This window comes from Camelus bactrianus, chromosome 2 (assembly GCF_048773025.1).
Source record: "Camelus bactrianus isolate YW-2024 breed Bactrian camel chromosome 2, ASM4877302v1, whole genome shotgun sequence".
NCBI classification, from domain to species: Eukaryota; Metazoa; Chordata; class Mammalia; order Artiodactyla; family Camelidae; genus Camelus; species Camelus bactrianus.
Window position 1 is genome coordinate 94,535,153 of NC_133540.1, and position 16,703 is coordinate 94,551,855.

Sequence of the window (16,703 nt, forward strand, 5' to 3'; positions counted from 1 at the left end):
AAATATCCAAAGTGTATATTTACATATGGGAAGACAATGACATGAAATTATGTCTGCCACAGAAATCTTATCCACATGAATTGAAATCTCAGGGGCAGTATATAACGGTCAGCATTTTAAATATACTTGACAAATAGCATTTTGAATTTACAGACATGGAAAACTAGAAAATTAACTTTCTATAGAATGAAGACTGATAAAGACTCTTTAGGTTCAAGAGCCTTTTAGGATAGTGGTGTTGATGTGTTGTTAGCTAGTGTAAATTCAAATACAAAAAAGATAATGAGGAAAGTTCTAAGAGTAACACACTTGTCAGCCGTATTTTGGGAAAATTGTTATTTCTTCCCTTTTCCCAAGTTTCCGTTTTCCTTCCTTTCCCACTTTATTTAAAATGGAAGGTGTTATAAAACATTACCCCTAAGTCTTTAAGACTCCTTCTGGAAAGTTCCAAAACTCCATAAATTTATCTTTTTCTTACATCTTTTATTTCTCTTTTTTCCTTTAGCCTGGAAAGCCCAGAAGCCTCATAATTTAGTGACCATGTTTCTTCCACCAGGTCCAAAGTGGAACCCGTGTTTATGCTGAGCCAGTGGATGAGCTCAGCCATCTCATATGCACTTGGCTTCTGGAGTTCTGCCACTTGAAATGATATTTTCAGGGATGACTTCACAATATACGAAATAGATACTCAACCATGTCTGTCATTAGGTCCAGCACCTAACAGGCAGCATTTCTAGGAGAAAAACAACACCACTTAGTAACTTTAAAGTTCTGAGGTTACCCTAAGAACAAGGGACTATTTACTGGATCTTATGGTTTTCGAGGTCCCAGCTTTATGTTAACTTTGTTTTGTTCTTGTAGCAATAGTACCAGGTGACCAGGTGTCATCTACTTTGTGTAAAGCCTCCCACCGTCACTCCTGAGGGCTGCAGCTACTGTCTAATGTTGGTAGGGCTCCTTCCATTTGATAAACAATTTTCTATGCATTATCTCATGTGATATGCACAGTAACCCTGTGAGTTTGTTCTTATTAAATTATTTTTGGCTTTTATTAGATTGCTAGCCCAATATGGTCAGACATGATTTGTGTGTATGTGAGTGTACGTGGGTGTACATTAGAAAGTGAGAGGCCCTGAGACAAAGACGAACTAAGTTCTTCAGACTCTAAATCTACCCTTTTCTTCTCTAACACACAGACAATCTAATTCTAAAATGTTGTAACCAAACATGACTTGGGTACAAAGGAAAAATACTCTCTTTAAAATTAAGCCTAGATGTACTGATCCTGTGTTGGAGTGACAGTGATCGAATATGAGAGCAGCATGTCTAGGCCTAATTTCACAGAGAGCCGAATAGTCTCCATGAAGAATCTGAGACTTCCATGATGTTTGCCTTCTGTGTAGAAAAGCAGGGTGCTAAGAAGGTGGTCCTAATCCCCTTACCTTGGCTTTGGAGTTGGCCTCTAGAAGTGTGTGCTGTCTACTATATAAAATCAGTTTTTAATGCCATTGATCAAGTTTTTGGCTCTTACAAATAAAGCAACTATGAACATTCATGCACAGTTCTTTTCGTGGACGTGTTTTAAATTTCTCCCGAGTGAAACCAGCTGTGGAATGGCTGAGTAATTTGCTAAGTGTATTTTTAACTGTGTGAGAAACTGACCAACTGTTTTCAAAATGATTGTACCATTTTATATTCTCAACAGAATGTATGAGAATTCCTGTTGCTTCACATCTTTGTCACCATTTAGTAATGTCAGTTTTTTTTTTTTTTAATGTTTTGGTTATTCTAGTTGGTGCTTAGTGGAATTTCATTGTGGTTTTAATTTGATTTTTTCTGATGACTAATGACATTGAGTATCTGTGTACCTTTTGGCCTTTCATATATCTTACTTTGTTTACTATTTACACATTTTGCTAATTTTTAAAGGGCTTATTATCTTCCTATTAATGTGTTTTAAGAATTCTTTACATATTATGGATAGAGGTCTTTTGTCAGATAGATATATATTTCTTGACTATTTTGTCTCAGTATGGAGCTTGCCTTTTTGTTTCCTTAGCCATGTCTTTCTAAGAACAAACTATTTGCAAGAACTACCTTGATATTCCAACACTGTGAGGAAAGCAGAACAAGGATGATTTTATAAGCATTTATTTTCATTTCACAAATTACAAGAAAAAATTTCATCATGAATACAGAAGTAAATGCATAATGTAACACGTCAGTTATGTGGTAGGCTGAGTGCCATGCCTCTGGATCCCTGCTTTTCACTTTTATCTAATTGCCTTTCTAGTCCCCTGAAGCTCTGAAGCCTGATCCTTAACCTCCCATTGATTCTGAGCACATAACATTCTAATAATTCTCCATTTGCTTAAATTCATTTTTAACATCTCTTTTGCTTGCAATTAAGAACTTTAAGTGGAACAGCGATCACTTTTAACTGTTTCTTCAGCATCTACAGCAAAATAAGTTCTTCCTTAACCACAAGGGTGAGAAATATAGAATAACCAGAAAAACACATAGACACATATCATTCCTCAATTAGTCACTTATTCAAGAAATGTGATTAAGTGCCTGCTGTACAAAGCACTGCACTAAGCTTTGGGAGGTGAGGGAGACAACTCTAACATTTATGGAACAAGAGCAAGGCAACGGGGGTACGTCAGTTGGTCTCAGACCCCTGAGCTCACATTAGATAGCCAACGCATGTGTATGGTGTTTTACTCGATTGATATTCCTTCACTATCCATTTAAGCCATTTTATTATAAATAATAATGTTTTCTACCACTTCATTTTGAAATTCCTCACTTTTTCGATAACAAGATACCAGTAAGTGGTGTCTGGTGGTAACAGCAGTAACATTTGCCTGAAAATGAATAAATGCTTTTTGCAACTAAGCTGTGTTCATGCAGAGAGCATTCAGTAAATCAACATAGAGTGATTCATGTGAACATTAAAATAAAACAGTATCTGGTCTGCTATGGCTCCCCAAATTGGCTTTGCCTCTGCAGTCAGGGTGATTCCAAGAATCATCGTCATGGAAAAGAAGGACTTAACCAGGAAACAGGAAAGGATGGCTTCCAGGCAGAAGGGAGACCTGTGTAGAAGCAGCAGTTGGCATGATGCCTTGAGGCCCTGAAAGGACCTGGGAGAGTTTCCTTTACCCAGAGAAAGTGAAAAGAGTGTACTGCAGATAAAAATAAATGAATCTAGAGAGATGTGTAGATGCCAGATATTGAAAAACTTTTCATACCAGGTGCCTATGCACAATCCATACAATCCACAGCCTCTGCTGCCACTTGCTCTGAGGTCTTCAGGAAAGTTCTTTCCTTCTACACCTTGCCACAGGCCTTTACGGTCATGAAAACATAGTTTGACCTCCTGCCATTGGGGGAAAAAGTGAGGGGTGGAGACCTGACACCTACTTCATTACACACACACACATGCACGCACACGCACACTTGCACGCGCACACGCACACACAATGCCCTTGTGCTTTATGTCCTAATTGAGAACAGCTTGGTCTTTGTGCACTACGAATCAGTTCCACGACCATGTCCTACTAAGGACTGGACCTTCCTTCAGACATCCCTTGAGAGTTATTTCATCTGAACCTTAAAAGAGATTTACTTAAAGAATGTTCATTTAGGGAGCAAAAACAGAGAAAGGTGACAGAGCGATAAATCATCTTGGCAGATAAAAATGAAAGCCCTTGATAAGGGCCAGCATATTTTAGAATAAGAGTTAGTTGTTTAAATTCATGATGAACTTTGCAGCCTAACTGCTGACATATTCCCTCTTTATAACCAAGAAGTCTGGTCCCATGTGGTTTTCTTCCTCTTCAGATATTTAACGTGAGATTCAGGTCTTGGCGTCTCCACAGACTCATGCTAATCGCTAGGGTTGTGGTGGCAGGTGAAGTTTCAGGGCCGGCACTACACACGTCTGAACCTTCCAGGATGTGGGTTCATGTATACTGATGTGTGGACTATTTATACTGACAGGAGTCTCCCAGCTGACAGTACCCTGGAGTTCTAGCTTTCCATTTCATTTGAGAGCCTGAGGCTGACTAATGAGGCCATTTTTGCAACAGGCTGTTAGAGGTAGAAACGGACGATGACCTTCCTTTTGAACTCCTCTAGTCATCTTTTAGTCTCCTTACCACTGCATCAAGGTGGCAAACCCAGGTTTCAGAGCTTCCAGCTTTAAAAAAATTCAAGCATTCTCCCTGGAGGAGAGCATCATTCTTCCTAATATGAAAGGGGCAAATCTTTCTGATAAGCACAGTGCCCTTAAGCAGCCTTTAATATTTGACAATGATATCATAGAGATATTGACCTGAGAGTGAACAATAAATTATAAAAATACCCAGAAGCTCATGTCAGATGAATCAGAACAATTGATTTTCTTTTTAAACATGAGCTTGCCATGGGAAGTATTTTAATATGGCAGAAACAGGGCCAAGAAGCTGAGCTGTAGGATGAATGAGGCGTGGAAGATGAATTACAGGACAGGGTGCTATTTATGGAGAATTTAAAAAGCAAGTGTGTAGAGAGGTGGGGGAAGCAGGGTGACTAGTTGAAATATGGCGCCCCGTGAGGGCACATTGATATATGGTCCAGAGAAAACACGGAAGATGCCAAGAAGGAGCTGCGATTTACAGAGATGGTCTCTCCAAAGACCAGATAGTAAGTACACATGATATTTTTGTGACATCTCTTCATTATGGTTTAATATTAAACCCGTCAGCCCCCTTAGCCAGGGACAGCTTTTCAACCATTGCAGGATCCATTATGGCAGAGTCACCAGCAAAATAGTCTGGAAGGACTGCAGGCTTTTATTGCATCTGTCTCTGCAAAATCCAAAGCTGGCTTAGAATAGATGACTTCACTTTGAGTGGAACACCAATTACTAAAGGAAAGTAAGCATTAAGCATAACTGAAGTTTCTGAGGACAGGACAACCATAAAGTGATGAATGATTAGGAGTGGATTTAATATTGTACCGTGGGTGCAATGCAGAATCATTTGTCAACCACCAATGGAATGAAGGTGGGCATTATGGGAGGCAATTGCTGGCATCCATCTTATCTTTTCATTTGTTAATAAAATGAATCATGAGAGTCACTCTTCCTACTCATCATATTTTGTGAGCAGGTTGTTTATTAATATTATTAAATCTTTTCTTGCTAGTTTGAATAAAATGCTTTGGAAGGAATGCATTATGTTTAATATTGTTTTGCTCAGACCCATTTGTCAATATTTAATGTCTATTTTTTCTTCTATATTTTCTCGATTGTTTATAAGAATACATATTATTCTGCCTGCGTACACATGCACTCAAACACAACCCTCTCCCACTTCATTAGATTAGGTGATTTCCTTTTTTTTTTTTTAAGGCAATTTCCTTTTGTAGATGGTAAAACCATAACACAAAAAGGGAAAGAATTGCCTAAGCCCAGATACTGTTTTAACACCATAACAAAAACAAGATTGTCAAAATTAAACATAAAACCAACTATTAATCTGTCTTGTCATTTAGCTAGCTCTTACTGGTGACAGTATTTTCTTCTTTAGTGTACTTCTGCAAAATTTATCGGGTGATCATCCCCTTCCCATAAAAGAAAGACCTTATATGAAGTAGAACAGGAAAAGATTGAATGCCATGTTGTGGGGGCTGCAGAACACATTTCATTGTGCATGTGTCTTTGTTCAAAGTATAGATTTTGCAGATGTTAATCTCATCCTTCAGCATTCCTTATTTCTATGCCGGAACTTCTCCGGCCGAGCAGTCACCAGTTTGGTCCTGATGTCACCCACTATTGCTTTGTAGATCCCCGTGCCAGCCACACCAGAGGAAGCAAAGCATGAAGCCAGATACACAGGCTGTGTACTGCTTAGGACATTGCTCGTGTATACCAGTTGGTCAAGGAAAGAAAAAGCATGAATAGTATTTACCAAATTATTTCCTCTATTTCCCCTCCCCCTTGATGTCTCAGGCACCAAATATTCTTTTGTTACTTTATCCTTCTCTTCCTTTCTGTTTCTGTGCCCCTGCTTAGCCCAGACATTCATCCATTCACACCTCGATTACTGAAATGGTGCCCTGAGAGATTACCCTGAGGATTCCCTTGCCTCCAAAAATCATACACGAGTTGTCGTCATTGTTTTAATAATACCCTTCATTCACACAACTCCTCCCACTCCACCTCTCTACTCAGTTACCCTTGATGGCTCCCTAAAATTAAACCAAAAAAAAAAAAAAAAAAGAAGAAGAAGAAGAAGAAAGAAAGAAAAAAATCCTAGGCTTGAATTTAAAAGTTCTCTTGATCTACCTCCTACTTACTTCTCCATTTTCTCTTTCAGTATATCCCTGCAAGAAGTCTGTACTGCAGCTAAGCTTATCAGTCATTGTTCTACAATTGGATCAACCCATCCTTCTAAGTCCCTGGAGTGGCTTCCTCCTTCTCTGCTTTTCTAAGCCCTACTCTTCCTCAAATGCCCAGCTGGAGTGTCAGCTCTTCCTCCAGGGCTCACCCCTTCTGAATTCCTGCCCCAGCCTTCTGCCTTGCTGCACAGACTCAGCTGACTCATGGTTGGCATGCAGCTCAAACTTCAACTGTCCAAAATGCTACTCTTTGTGCACTCCCCTGCCACCACCAGTTCCTTTTTCATCCTCTTCTAGCTCAGAAGGTGGCAACACCATCCATATTTGACAGGGTCCCATTTTTCCTCATTTCTCACATTCAGCTCATTTACAGTCTTATCCATTCTACTTCCAAAGTATATTTCATATTTTTTTTCGACTTTTCTTAATGCTTACCACTATCACTGTGGCATAGGCCACCATCACTTGGAGTGCTGCAAGGGACTCCCATAGCGTCTCTTTTCCACTCAAGCACATTCTCCACTAAAGAGCCATTAAAACAAACAGACAAACACTGTTTTATCCCTGCTTAGAAGGGTCCACATCCTTACCATGACCTGTAGCCTCGAATGACAAGGTCCACCTCTAACCTCATCTTGGGCTCCTCTCCCTATGAAACATGCTCTAGCCACACTGGCCTCTGGGTGACTCCTACATACACCACTAACCAGGATTATTTTTTTAATTCCCTACACTTGGAGCCACCTCTCCTATCTGTAGGCCTGTTTTTCTTGGGTGGCCCAGCTCTTAGCTTGAACTTCAGAGAGGCCTTTATTAACTACCCTAAATGATGTAGGCTACCACCCCATTATTTCCTATCAGAAAACCCTATTTGCTTCCCTCACAGCCTTGACTACAATGTCTACTTATTTGGACATTTATTTATTTACTTAATATTATAGCCTTTTAAAAAAAAACCCATCTGTTAACAATAGTAGAATGTAAGTAAACTCAGTGAACTCAAGGACGAGGTCTGCTTGTTTATCTTTGTGTTTCCAGCACTTAGCACTGTGCCTGGTGACCAGAGATGCTCAGTATCAGGTAAATGAACGGACACTCTTTGGGGACACAGGTTATTTTCCACTCCCTAGTGCTATTACTTATCATTGTTGGAGAGTTTTTCTTATAACAGTTACTTCCCCAAAGTCTAGAAGAGTCTCCTACATATTCTTGAATTCAATAAAACTTCTATTGCTAATATTAATGAACTAGGACCTTTAAAATGTCAAATGAAGTATATGGGGTGTGGTGGGGGGTACATTTGTTAGGAACCAGCTTATTACTCCTTGAATAAAAATCTGAAAGCGTTAGGGAACTTTGATTGTGACTTTTAGTAGAGCCCTGCCGAAGACAACAGTACAGCCGTGTCAGAGGCTTGAATTAGCTGTGTAAAATTTGTACAAGTTTATCTTGAATTCAGAATATCCTAAGGAAAACAGAAATATTCTCCTCTGGCTTGGCAAAGACATCTGTATAAAAATCTAGAGGCCAAACTTATGATGGACAGGTAATTTTCTGAAAAGGAAGAAAATTAGGGTTTTTTTTTCTTTTTTCTTTTTTGGATGAACAGACCCAAAATTTAAGCTTGGGTGGGGGCAGGGAATGTAGATGACAGAGTCTTTCACAGGTGTCTCCAGGTGTCTCCAGGCTCATCTGCAATGAATAAGAGCAATAAGAAATGCACCAGAAATGTGCACCAGTTAGGTAGGGCAAACTTGCACTTTTCTTCTTTGTTTTTCTTTTTATGTGTGTTAGAGGAAGAGAGGAGCTCTGGCTGAAGTTTTTTGGTAAAATGTCTTCCCAATAAATCATTTATAATAGTATCTTGAGAATGTGCATACATTTGAAATGAATAAACTCTGTCACTCTGAGAGAATAAATTCCATATGCTGCATCCATCTCCCTCCTTCATGTGGTATCGGGGCCCCTATTTCCCATCCAACACTCATTAAGAGGCAATTGAGATTCCCTGGGATGTAGATGGAGCAATAACTTGATAGGGTTTGCTGTCCTCATAGAGAACATTTTCCCTTGTAGGCTTTCCTGCTGGGTTGAGTTTCAGAATTCTTATTTATCTCTTTGCGGTGCTATTCAACTTCATCTTATGAATAAAAAGCTTCTTAAGCTAATTCTTGATTTCCTAGGTTAATAATTATTGTGGCCAAATTCAATCCTAAGATTTCATGAGTTGGCCACTGAGGTGAAATCACTTACTCACTTTTATTAAATTACCAAATCTGACCAGGGAATATATTATATCTTATTCATGTCTTTCAGAACTGATTGTGTTTTTACTTTAGAAATAAGTCTGGAATATTGAAATCAAAATGAATACAAATAAGAGGGATTATTTATTTCAGTTAAGATAATATATTCAAAAAGACTTCCAATTGGGTTCTTCTGCAGAAGACATCCATAATACATTCAAAAGATTATTGGATTATTGAATTTTGAAAGTTAGCTTGTATCTTTATTGTTTGTATTTATTGATGACCTATTCCTTGTATGTTTCTAAATCTTTTAGACAATTTACACATAAAAGCAAGAAAATGAAAAGAAAAATAGAACAGCAGTCAGTCAAAATCAGCAGAGAAATGGATGCAGTGGCTGGAAACACCTTTTGCAATATGCTTCCCTCTATGTTGATCAGCTGCAATATTAACTTGATAAGTAATTACATATATAAGATTGAGGATTAGGTATTGTAGTAGAGGTGGAAAAAGTAGCTGAGGCACAACAATGCTATTAAATCACTTGTCTAACTAAGCATATTCAACCACTCAGTGACAGAGCTAGATCCACACAGTTCTTCGGGAGTAACTTCTCATGATTCAGAATTGCTTCAGCAAAAATAAGATTTGCCTAGAGAGTCTTGACTTAACAAAACAAACCAAAACTGAAGGGCTACAGGGCTTTGTTTTGGCTTACCTTGTCAGCCAGCAAAGGTTCTTCTTGAGCCCTTGGCATTGTTCCTGTGGTTTTTCTTTGGATATTTTCCCCAAATGAACAAACTCACCTTTGATTCTTAACACATTTAGAAAGATTCAGTGCAAAGGTCTTTAGCTGCTGGTTTTCAACTTTATTTTCAAGAGATTAAATATTTAGCATATTTAAATGTGAAGCCTATGTTGTTTCTATGCTCAAACCAATAGTTAGAAATATTTCAGCATCTGCTGAGCTATTCTGTTTGCCTCTCCTTAGGCACCGCCCACCTGCTCTCTGCTCCAGTGGGCAGCAGTGAGGACCACCCCCCCACTCCCTTGTCCTATGCCTTTTGGTTGGAGTTGGCACACGAAAGACCTAATCAAGGCACTGGGTGGAGGGAGGAGAATAAGGAGTTTGTTACCCTGACTCCGTCACTGTGGGTGGTGGGCTGGGTGCGTTGCCTCCAGCTGGCCGTATCCTGGGGGTGGTACAGGCCTGGGGTAGTGCCTTTGTGGGTTTCCTACTGCCCAGTTATGCCTTTGGCAACAGTCTTTTTATTAAACCCTCCATGGATTACTCTAATCTGCATGTGCTGTTTCTGGCTGGAATCCTGAAATACACAAGTGGTTCTGTGCTGTATGTGAATTTTAGTCAGAAAAAAATGTCTTTAAATCTGGACTCATAGGTATGCTTCATGGATTTGTGAACAAATCACTTAACCTTTATTTTTTTAATGGAATTTAAAGCACTTGATTCAGGAAGACTAAACTAGAGGGCTCAATGAAATCATTTATGTGTATGTAAAGCACCTGGCCCAAAGCAGTCATTTTCTTTTTTTTTTTTTAATTGTAATGCTGATTGAAGAGCTCTATTTTCTTCTAAAGTGTCATTGCTATTTATATGTTGTGTGCTCCATCTTTAACACGTCTGAGTTTAATTTGGGCCTCATTGTCATGTACTCGACTGAATTTATAACTGATGTCAGAATTGAGAGAACTTCAGACGTATGTTCATTAGCCAAATAGCTAATGTCAAAAATATTTGGCTTTCCGGCTAGCCAGGGATGGGAGATGGTGACGGAACTAGAGTTGATGGGTGAATAAGCAATAATAAACGTATGATTTCCTTTTTTATTTTTATTTTTTGCTAGGACATCCTCTTTTCCTCAAAATAGCACAGATCATTTAGCTTACCCAATAAATTACTCTGTGCTTTTTTTGAGAGGAAAAAAGTGGAAACATAACAGTGCCTGGAAATTTCAGCTCCCCCTTTTCTTAGAATTCTATTTTTATACTCAACTCTCAATCCTCAGTGCTATTATTATCAGGCAGTAGTGATCTAGGTGATCTAAAGATTCTATATTTAATTCTTTAAGAGTTTATATATATACATACACATATATATGTGTATACACACACACACATATATATATATAACTGATACTATGATATATAACAGCAAAAGATAACCCTTCTCCAGAAGTCATATTCAATCAAAAGTGTACACTCACCGAGCATGAGTGTGGAAATGATGATAAAATTCACATGGGTGGGATGAAGTTTTGTTTTTGTTTTTAATGTTGTGATTGTTTTAATTTTGCTAGCTTTGTAACTGGAAAGCCTGTACTATAGGGCATCTACATTTTGCCGGTTAGCTAAGGTGGAGAATGGATGCAGTGACCCTTTAGGAATATTGTGAAACAGGGATGGATGTTAAGGGAGAAGGAAGGAAGGAAGTTATCGGGGAAGGATATGAGCTGTGCAAAGCTGAAATAGCACATTTAATTTCGAGAAACTTAATGAAAAATTCTATGGAATATTTTTTTTAAAAGTCAGCCCTACACTGAGCACCCAGATTTTGGTTTCTAATACTATTTTCCAACAAAGAATCAGGGCTGTTGGGAAAAATGTCTGATTCTGGGACTGAGGCAGGAAATGTACAAGATGAACCTACAGCATTATGTAGTGCCAGAAGGCAAAGCCGCGCTATTTAAAAACAAAAACATGATTATGCGGGTATGTCACAGGGACAAAATAACAACTGAAACAGCTCCCAGTAGATAAAACGGAAACAATGTAATGGAATAAATAAAGTAATATTGGATTGTAATCCAAACTATGAAATAAATGAGTTACGATGTATTACAGTATTATTACATATTACAAATAAATGCTTAGATTCCAATCTGTAGAAAAATGCAGAAAGGAGTAGGGGTTTGAGAATGTTGTTTATACATTCAGCCTTCAGCGTCTGTCATTTCAAGGATATCAAGCTGCTATTCTATTTCTGTCATTCCTTGCAGAGGACTCTGGTATTTCTCTTGCATTAGCTCTGATTCCCAGGTATTGTTATGAGATGGTGCTTCCAACTGCATTTGACGGACGTCTTCTATGATCATCTAACTCTAAGTTATTACAGTCCTGTTCTGGGGAAAAAACCAAAAAACACAAAGCTGAGAAACTTTCAGTGCACCAATTTGATGCTTATTTGGTGATCAGAGTAAGGGAGCACATTTTTTACATCAATTTGCAGGAAAGGAAAGACTTTTCTTTCTCCATACATTTTCACAATCAATTTGGTTTTTCTTTTATAGTTTAACAGAAGCATCTTGTTGGAGCTGATTATATAGAATTTGTGGGAACTGTTTTTGGAAAGTGAAGTTGAGACATGTATCAGAGAAACAAGAGGATTCAGGGTAGAATATTTGAAATTAGAATTCTTCAGAAGAGACCCGGAGGTCAGCTCATTATACGTATGACACAATAGTGAGGAGCTTGGGCTATTCATCCACATTGCCTGGGTTTGAATCCCGGCTCTGCCAGTGCTATGGCTTTGTGTCTTTGATTACTGTCTCAGTAATTCTGCACCTTAATTTCATCATCTGAAAAGTGGGAATGATAGTAACAGTAGCTACAACAGTGCCTGACACATAGACAGCACTTACTAAAGGTTAGCTGCCATTACTATCATTAGCAGTAGCGTCAGTGTTACAGGAGAGCAAGAAAAAGCACCCTTATGACTTGTATTACCATATATAACTGATTTTTTTTCCTTCTCCAACCTTAAGTGCTATCAACAACCGTGTCTAGAAATATGAAACTGCATCCTGCCTGTATTGCTAAGGCTTTTATAGGTACATGTCTATATTTTCTTCCAAAGATGAAATTTAAGCAGTAGAACTCACTCATTAGGTATGGCAATAAAGCAGGTTGACCTCAGCTGTCGATTTTGCTTTCCAGGAAGAAAGTTAACCCAGTGTTCTCTTGACGTTTCCTCACTCATCTGTGAAGACTCTCATTTGTGTATCTGTCTGGGTATTATCTGCTTATTGTCCATATTGACCCAACACTTACAGGCTAACGTTTTCACAATTAAAGTCCACTAAGTATTAGAGACTTTCCTTTTTCATGGACTCACATGTTTATGAGAGATATGGACATAGGAGTTCTTGGGGACTGCAGGTGATTTGTGCACTGGGACAGATACCTCTACAGGTTTTGCTTTGTGCTCGGAGCACACTTAAAATCCACCTACATTGTATAAAACATTTAATTATTTGATGAGGGTTTTAGAGCCCTTTCCCTTGATAGTAGGTGTATAGAGAGGAAGCTTTTCTCAAAAATGTTTTAAAACATTTCAAAAGCAGAGATTGGGGGAGGCAAAGAAAAAATAACACCCTCTTTGTTTTAAAGGTGTTTTATTGTTTACTGTTTTGCAACTTTACTTCAAGTTTCTTCATACTGAACAGTACCTACTAAATGGTGCAATTGTATTTCTGTTTGCTGCCCATGGTAATGTTGAAATAAGAGGAGGAATTATAAAGAAGATAGGAGACTAGACTTATTCCCATTTATTCTCTCCTTTGAATAGAGAGCTCTTAAATAATTCCTGGTTGGGAGAAAGGTATTGACGTTCTCATCTATTCTAAAGAAAGCATATAAATCTATCACACAGCCTTATGGTTTTAACCTCCAAAAATGTTTTAGATTGTTGTCTAGGGTAATTTTTGAGGGACCTAAAGCTTATACCATCTGGGAGTTGTATTTAGGAGAAAGAATACAAAATTATGAATAAGAATTCAATGATTATTCTAGAATGAAAAAGAATTTACAACAAATTCCAAATTTATGACAACTGACAAATGCCCTCAAGCATCGCAAATCCAGAAATATAATGGTACTGTTACTTTCAAAATGCCTAATGCACCTTCTGTCCTACCTTAATTGATGGAGTACTCTTTGATTACTTTTTGATGACTATTTTATAATACCATTTTCTACAGGGAGGATGAAAAGCTAATTCAGCCTTTCCTTAAACCACATGCATATATTCCATTAATCCTAAACTAAATGTATCACCAATACAAGTTCTCCTTTCCTGGATACCAAAAATGCTGGCAGCCACTCCAGTGTTACCTGACCCAAGGGAAAGTATGATGGTTGATTAACTGAAATGGGAAGAGGGGATTTAATAGACTGTGGCTAAAACATCTTAACTTTGTGAATTTTACAAATATATGACCATGTGAGCACCTTGACATAGTTCCTTCAGGACCCTGGAAGAGGGCTGTGCAATTGAAGAGCTTTGAAGCTTAAGTTTTATTAGTTTCATAATTAATTCCCCTCTGTTTAAGGGACAAAGCAGTGATAGCAAATCGACCTTTCCTTTCACCAACAAAGAAACACATTATATTATCCATGAGGTTTAGTCTCTTGGAGACTCCTAATTATTGGGTGACATTATTATGCCAAGATAAGGGTAAGAAGAAATTGTTTTCATTAAAAAATAATGATTATATCCACTAGTTTTAGAAGTTTATTTGCTCTTTAAACTAGATATTTAACCACGGTTTAGTGTGCACCACATTTTAAGTCTAAACTACCAATGTATTCCCAAGAAAAACTGTGAAAACATCCATGAATTATTTACTCACATACTTCAAACAGGCTGAATGAGTGTTTGTCTTTGTCTAATAGGTTATGTTTTGATCATAGACTAGTAACCTTGAACTTAAAACCCTTTTTATCTTTCACAAGAGCATTTAAATTTCCTAAGTCTTGTATTTTACATTAGGAGACAGAATCAATCAACACATTAATATAGAAATCACTTTAACTCTTAAAACATATCTTAGCCAAACAGAAAACAAATCCATTGGAATTGAACTATGAAGAAGGGGTAAATTATTAATGGCTGATTTTTCTTCCCTGGTTGGGAAGTCATAGTTAGCCAAGATATTGCTGACACTCTGGACTTTAAAGAATCCTGCAGCCAACATCAGCATTACTTATGTATAAAGAAGCTGTGGTTTATGATGGCAGCTACCTTCCACAGAGACCCTACCCCTTCCTGGCAGCATAAGGAAGTCCAGAGTATTAACTCCAAATCAGATCATATTGCAAATCCTGGCCCAGCTATTTACTAGCTGTGTCAATTTGGGGCAAACAAATTAATGTCTGATCTTCAACTTCCTCTCTATAAATGGGAATAGGAGAGCTGTAAGAATAATTCACAGTAATAAAGTACCTGGCTCTCCTGACACATATGACCACTTGATAAATGTTCATTCTCTTCTTCCTTTTCTTAGTTTTCACCCTATTTCCTTTCCAAGTGAGCACACAACTTTATTCATAAATTATTGTATTCACTCAGCAAACGACTGTGATCATCTCCTACGTGCCAGGGCTTTTACCAACTGCAGGGGATTTGCAAAGCTGAATAAGACATGGTACCCTGTCCCAGGAGTTCACACAGGCGAAGGAGGCGGTAAAAACTCACCAGAGTGTAATGTAATCAGTGTTGCCACAGGGTGTTCAGAATGTTCAGAATGAGAGGTCCCATTCTTTTCTGCTGCATGACCGAGCTCTGTCTTGCTTTTATTTCCAAGCATCCATTTCATGAGACATCATTTCATAATTTCTATTTCAGTATATCCGTCTTGTGTTTCTGTTACCTGACCCGTGTGTTGAGAGTTCCTCACTTCCATTCTCCACAGTCAAGCTGATGTCTGCTTTTATACACATATTTTCCATGCAGGGTAATAAAAATTAGATGAGTGGCCTCAAAACATTTTTTGACTGTGCTCTCTCAATTAAAAAAAATAGAATAAACAGACCATATAGTCCAATGTAAATATAGCATTTATTTGCTTGTATGTTATACATTTTTATTAATGTATTTTTATTACAAAACATGCAGAGTTTTTTTTAAGATTGGGTGATTAAATTAGGCACTCTGCTGTTAAGCGCCATATGAGTTCATAAAAAATTACTTGTCTTACAAAATTGCTTAATAAAAATACTATGGCTCGAGTTTTCCCCTAGAATTAGGAACGATCACTCGAAACCTAGAGCAATCTGAAAACAGAGTACAGATAAGAATGAGAATAACCTTCATACAAATATTGGCACCTGTCATCACTGTCAGACAGTCATGCCTTTGCAGCCTTGAAGAGCCCAGGCTTGACTTCTTCCTTTGAGATGTAGGTATGGAAGGGTGCTTGCTTCTAATAAAGACCATCTTCACCAAAATTAAAAATATTTTTCCCAGGTGTAGGCTTTCCGTTGTTTTAAGTTAGGGGACATGTCTTATGCAGTTTCTACAACTGCACTTATACTTTAAATTATTAGTAAGCTGAGAAGTTCTTAAGGATCCTAAATAAGCCACTATTGGAGGAAGGCTCCTGTAGATTTTCAGCTCCATTGTTAAGGTTTTCAAATATTGCTAAGGCTTTTCTTTAATTGTGAGAAAGCTTGTACCTGATTTCTTTAAAACATTAACATTCTAGTAAGAAGTCATGTATGAACCAAATCTATTATTATATCCTACTGATACAGTCCCTCTATTTAACAGTCACATGTGAGGAAGTTCATGTCAAAGAGATGTATAGCAGAAGAGACTGTATCTTAAGAATAATAAATTTTTTGTGAATAATACAAAATATCTTAATTTAAGTGAAAGAGATATATTTAATATATGGCATTATTTTCTTTAACAGTTTATAAAAGTGATTATTTTGGTGATTATTATAACTGAGATTAATTATTCTCACAAAGGCAGTATATACATGCTGTGCAATCAGCATATACCCAGGGCAAGGTCTAGCAACAAGAATAGCAGGTACATGTATGTTTCAAATAGTACTGTTATATTTTCAGTTTTTAGACTACTTCTTGTCAGATACAGTTAGATCCTTTCATCTTGTAATGTACCTGGTGGAATTGCCTTGTGCTTGAATGATGAGCATTGTCTTTAATCCTTGGTTTCTTGGAAGGAATCTTTGTAAGCCATCTGTTCATTTCATGAGGACTAGTTTCTTAAAATTGATGCTCTAATCCATTGCTTCACTGAAC

At 37.7% G+C, this 16,703-nt stretch overlaps 1 protein-coding gene and 1 long non-coding RNA gene across 6 annotated transcripts in view; one reads left to right on the top strand and one right to left on the bottom strand.

Moving 5' to 3' along the window:
* ARHGAP24 (Rho GTPase activating protein 24) overlaps positions 1-16,703 on the top strand; it is a 426,033-nt gene that overhangs the window by 307,369 nt on the left and 101,961 nt on the right. The gene's annotated exons all lie outside the window — the stretch shown is intronic.
* Positions 11,408-15,429, bottom strand: LOC141573932 (uncharacterized). The gene is made up of 2 exons (XR_012500407.1): positions 15,130-15,429; positions 11,408-11,776 (listed from the first exon to the last, which is right to left on the bottom strand). It is a non-coding gene; the product is annotated as an uncharacterized LOC141573932 (long non-coding RNA).